Here is a 6,228-nt window from a genome sequence, read left to right as displayed (position 1 = left end):
CACCGGAAGTGAGGTTTTTGTTTCGACGATTTCGCATTTTGTCTGCACGATTTTTTATTCGTCCAAAGTTACAATTTTTCCGAATTTTTCTTCGTTGGCAATGTTAACACACATGCTGGGGCTTACCGACTCGTAGTTGAGATGATACGAGGATTACTCTATATTTGATTTACTGCGGACAGATTATGTATGAAATGGAACCGGAGCTATGCTCAAGTTTTGGGTTGGTTGAGAACTAAATGTCAAATCTCAATCATACGTTGTGCAATGTGCATAGAAATTGGAAACCCTTCCGCTTCCGAGAATCTCATAGAAACGTAGGAAAAGAGGTATTCTTAGGCAGCAAATGATTTTTTATTCGGGAACAGAATCGGGAACCGACCATACCAACACCTACAAGTCTTTTTTCTAGCCCTGTTTAGTTGTACCTATTTTTGTGATCACCCTGTCTAAATCCAACGTTGAAATCCCTTCGTTATGCATTTATTCCACAAAAATCAATAACAATATGAAATAATAATGTGTACCTACCGCTCATAAAAACCATATCTCTATATGGTATATTCTATTCTATATCAATAGGTGGTCTAGGCATACTAATAATTTAGGATTATAGGCACAATAAATAAATAATTAGTTTTTCCTTTCACCGCGCGAGCTGCAACTTATTTCATTTTATTCATTAATAGAGAGACAAGATGCGAAGGAAGAAGAGGAGAAGAAGAAGAAGAAGAAGAGGAAGAAGAAGAAGTGGAGGAGAAGGAGGAAAAGGAAGAGGAGGAGGAAGAGGAGCCCATGAAGAGACATTAATAGAGAGACGAGGAGAAGGAGAGGAAGGAGGAAGAGAAGAAGAGGAAGAAGAAAGAGGAGGAAAAAAAGGAGGAGGAGAGGGAAACTTCATTATTTCATCAAAGAACGTCTAGGAACACTCTTGAATTGGAACGATATTTTCATCATTCTTGACAGAAGAATGGGAGATATTTTCATAATTTTCGACAGAAGAATGAGAGGTACTTTCCTCTCGTTGTGCAATGTGCATAGAAATTGGACACCCTTCCGCTTCCGAGATTCTCATAGAAACGTAGGAAAAGAGGTATTCTTGGGCAGCAAATGCACGACCTGGTCTTACTCCAGGCTCAGTCATGTACGGCTGATAGTGATAGTAGCAGTCGTAATCATCAAATCCATATGCACGACCTGGTCTTACTCCAGGCTCAGTCATGTACGGCTGATAGTGATAGTAGCAGTCGTAATCATCAAATCCATAATCATCATCATCACAATAGCGCCCCCTAGACCATTGATAATAATCTGAGTTCGAATCAGAATCAGAGTGATAAGGCCGGCTATAGGTAGAATTATAATAAACTCTCCCGTGATTGTCTCCGGATCGTCTGCCGGCTCTGTTATTATTTGATCTCTTCCGTCCTCCATTATTTGATCTCTTCAGTCCTCCCCTCCAGGATCTGTCATTCAAACATCTCCGGCCTGTACCAGCAGCAACATCAACATCAGATGTCACCACAAGTTGACTCTTCAAGAGGTCACATATTTTCTCCTTCCCCTTCTTGTTCATATGAAGACCATCTGGTGCATAATCCTCATTGCCCAAGATAGACTGAGGATTGAAAATGAGAACTTGCTTGGGTGTAAGGAACTTGATCAACTTCTGATTGATGTGAGAGATCTGCGTATTGAGATGATGACTTCCGCTTGTGAGCGGGATCAGCACCACACCAACCCTGCAGAAGTGGTATTTAGTCAGAATCTCCTCATAGGTACTTCTGATTGCATTCCAAGAAGTGTGGGAAACGTCATTTGCTCCGGAGAAAAGAATGAGTGTATCACCAGGCGCAAGTGAAACTCTTCGCTCCTCAATAAGATCCAGAACTTTTGACCATTGATTGCGTAGGTAGTTTTCCTCCTTGTTTCTGTAATATTTATTGTTCGAGGGATAGCAATTGTATTGCTGGTACCGATCCTCATTTTGTTTGTTTTTTATTGGCCTTTTGGGTTTATATGTTCTAAGGTTCGCATGGTTCGCTTGTGGTGTAGGTATGTTCCCGAATTTAACTTGTTTATTTCTTCCAGTCAGTGATTTCGATATTTGGGAACAAAGTTTCATTTTTCCTCTGCGATTAAGGTGTATTCCATCTATACTATAATCCCAATATCTTAATATGTGTTTTATTTCTATGGTTTCAATATTATTGAGTTTTTCTACGAACATTTTAACGCTGCTGTTGAAAATTGCAATGTTCTTGTTTTTCCATTTTTGATCAAGTCCTGGATGGGGTAGAACCAAGTGAATTTTACTGCTTTCATATTTTTCTCGTATGTCATATATTGCTTTTTCGATCTCTGTCCATGTGGAACAACATACGTCATTTGTTCCTGCAATAATTACTATGTCATCATAGGGTTTGTTAGCCACATGCAGCTCTGAGACTTCTCTAAACCTGGCACCTGGTTGAAATTTTACATGAAATTCATATTTATAAGGTTTATTTGTCTTCAAGAAGTGCTTCAGATCTCTCACGTGACTGTCTCCTAAAATGAGACAGTTTTTTGTCCGTTTTGTTGTTCCGCTGGCACTAGGGGAGCTTGCCTTATCTGCTAGAGGTATTGGAATATTATCTTTCTTTATAGACTTACTATTTGTCGATGTTATCTTTTGTTTCCTATGTGTTGAGAGGGACTTCTCATTTTTCTTTGCCTCACCCTCAAGGATTCTAATGCTTTGTATCATTTCTTTCATGATCTTATCATCCTCTGTTGTTTTTTCCACTAGTCGATCTATTTCAACTTGTTTATCCATGACTTTTTGTACTAGTGCTTGGACTTGTTCCTTCAGGGCTGCAACTTCATTGTTTTCCTGCAACTCATCGGGTACATTATTAGAATTAATGCTTCTATTGTCAAAAGGTGAGGAGTCCTGAGAGTCCGATGATGAGGAGGAACTTGAGTTTTTCCTCGTTGTCAGGATAGGTGTTGACTGATTTGACTTATTGGAGGATGAAGGTGAATTAGTGTTATTAGGGGGCATAGACTTAACAACAGGTTCATGATTGTGGGATAATCTCTTAGTAATAACTGTTTTACCAAGAGCATTGATTTCTGTTTTAATAGTAGCAGGGCAATGGAGTGTGTCAGATTCTGAGCATTTGTAATTTTTTCCTTTGTTAATCTTCAGTGGGTTGACAAAAATATATTTATATCCATTATATTCCATTGTAGGAAGGTAGTGTCAAGAGTTCAAGAAGTAGGTACCTATACTTCTATTGTCAAGTTGAAGATTTATTTATCAAATAATGCACTTTGCATTTTAGTTAGTAGTACGGCGTTCTATAGTTCGTTTACTAAGAATTGCAGTTACTAACCAGGTAGGTATGCTTATGCACATACACTGTGTCTACTGTTCTATCCAATTAGTGTGTAGGTGGATGCGTATCAGGTGATTATGTACAAGGCTAAGTATTGATAGGTATACTCATCTGACTATGACAGGTAGCCAATGTAATCTTAATGGAGTTACTCTTGTCAATCAATCATTCAAATTGAAGTTTGAGTACTGCTACACTTTGTAAACAAAAGTTTTCCAAGGTCATTCAGAGAGTGGTTTGAGCTTAGAAATTCAACAGGAAAATGCAAAATTTGACAATAATCAGTTATACAAAGTATCAGTTCGTGACTTACTCGTGTGCACTTATTCCTGTTTAAGCTTTTGAACACTTTCTCTTATTTGTAAAACACTAAAAATTGGTAAAAACTTTGAAAAACTTTCGGAGCGTTATGAAGTACTTGTTCACTTGACACAGCGTTTCTCCCACTTTCTCTAAGCTTTTGAACACTTTCTCTTATTTGTAAAACACTAAAAATCGGTAAAAACTTTGAAAAACTTTCGGAGCGTTATGAAGTACTTGTTCACTTGACACAGCGTTTCTCGTAAGCTTTTGAACACTTTCTCTTATTTGTAAAACACTAAAAATCGGTAAAAACTTTGAAAAACTTTCGGAGCGTTATGAAGTACTTGTACATATCTATAAGTTTTCTCAATTGCACCCCGAAATCCAAGCACAGAGCCAAAAATACTTCGACCCCGCCGGAAATCGAACCCGGAAATTCTATAATAAAGTGCAAGCCTAGTGTGATACCCACTCGGCCACGGAGGTTGCTTGATGATGAAAGTCTTCATAGAATAGAAATAATCACGAAAATTGTCACCCAATAAAAAACCTTGGCAGTTATGCAGTTGAATCCCTTGAGAAAATCGCTAAAAGCGAAACTTCAAAGAAAAAGAATTGATAGTGTAGTAAGAAAAGAAAAATTAAGAAAGATTTGCACATAATTCTCTGATGGCCACAAATGGTTGGACCACCATCAATAATGGATATAAGGGTTAAACTTTTTACTGCTCTGTAGAAGTGGTTCAATTTTGGTAGTCAGGGACTGGAATCGGGTTTAAGTTTCATTCGTCGCTGTTGAAACAGATCAAAAATTCCCAGCTACGTACGTACAGAACAATCCAAATAGGGTTAAATTGTGACCTCGGTCGGCCATTTACACTTCAGCTGTTTGACGGACTTAGATCCGTCCGACCGACAGTCGGAGCGTGAAAGGTCAGCCCAAGACCAAATTAGACATGGTAGATACATGGGATCCAAATTTTACGAGCTTTTGAGAAAGTCTATGTTCTTAGAGGGACAGATTTAACTTCGGACACATTGTAACGGGGTCACGGGGGTATGAAAGTGTTCGGGACAAAACGTCCCACATGCGACTCCGACGGGTATGCAGTACGCTGTACGATATTGCCCTTTGGTGACTTTTGGGTTAGTTTTCTTTGCTCCAACAACGAGCATTGGTACCAAACGATGATCGTGGTACATCAGAGACTGGCACTTGTCTTCTAAGCACAGGTGACTTTTAAAGACTTTTCTCTGAGAAGAAGAGGAGGAGAAGGAGAAGAAGAAGAGAAAGAGGAAGAAGAAGAAAGAGAAGACGGAGAAGAAATAGGAGGAGAAGGAAGAGGAAAAGGAACTAGCAGCTCTCCCGAGAGAGAGAGAGAGATCGTGAGAGGAAGGGGGAGAGAAAAGGAGGCTATAGTCTGGTTTTCTATTTTCATGGTTCTCCATTGTCTCTTTTATGTTCGTAATAGGACTAAAGTGCAACCTGACAATTTTGTTGTACCAATTACCATTCTCTTTTAAGTCTTTCAACTTTCAACTCAGATCATAGCAATTATTTCAGAGTTGAGAATCTGACCATATAATAATAGGGTTCTAATCCTATAGTCTGGTTTTCTATTTTCATGGTTCTCCATTGTCTCTTTTATGTTCGTAATAGGACTAAAGTGCAACCTGACAATTTTGTTGTTCCAATTACCATTCTCTTTTAAGTCTTTCAACTTTCAACTCAGATCATAGCAATTATTTCAGAGTTGAGAATTTGACCATAGTACAACAGGGTTCTAATTCAGTCGGACTTGTCTACTCTCTACTTTATTTTCAGCAGTAATGTAAGCAAATGCTTGCAATAAAATATACAGGACATCCCGAAGACCACATCAGACAAGATCGTACAAAAGAATACGATAAAGGTGCCTGTTGCTATATGTTAAAATAATAGTGGATGTTAAATAAATATGTAGATTCGGAATTTAGGGACCCTACTGTTTGGTGCAATAACAAAAGTTTCAAAGAACTTGGACTTGGAAGTTGAAAGTTTCCTTTATTATTCTCTAAGGGTTTGGGCTGTGGGTATACCCAACTACCCACCAATTTTCCCCCTACTTAACCGTCAAAACGATCAACGTTGCTTAACCTTAAGGGTTCTTCAGGTGATACAATTTCCACAGGTAGTTCGCACAGACAACGAGACTTTATCAACGAGGAAAAATTGTGCTTTGAACTATTTTTCAGGGGAAAAATCCCCTACTCCGCATTGGACCTACCTAGTGGCAGATTTCATTGTTCTCTTATGGGCAGTGGCAGATTTCATTGTTCTCTTATGGGCAGTGGCAGATTTCATTGTTCCTAAAAAAAAAGGAACGAGTACGAGTTTACTCCCAAAATTTTGGGTCTATTTAAAAAACGTATCAGTTTACTCCACTGAAGAAGAAAAAAAGGTCATGTACGAGTTGCCCCGCTGAAAAAAAAAAGGTCTTCCCCTCAAAGTCCTACCACAAGGCATGGGACGAACCTTTTAACTTGAGCTGTATTTTCCTTT

This window comes from Diaphorina citri, unplaced genomic scaffold, assembly GCF_000475195.1.
Source record: "Diaphorina citri unplaced genomic scaffold, Diaci psyllid genome assembly version 1.1 scaffold200, whole genome shotgun sequence".
NCBI lineage: Eukaryota > Metazoa > Arthropoda > Insecta > Hemiptera > Psyllidae > Diaphorina > Diaphorina citri.
The sequence above is the reverse complement of the archived record's forward strand: the minus strand, read 5'-3'. Positions refer to the sequence as shown.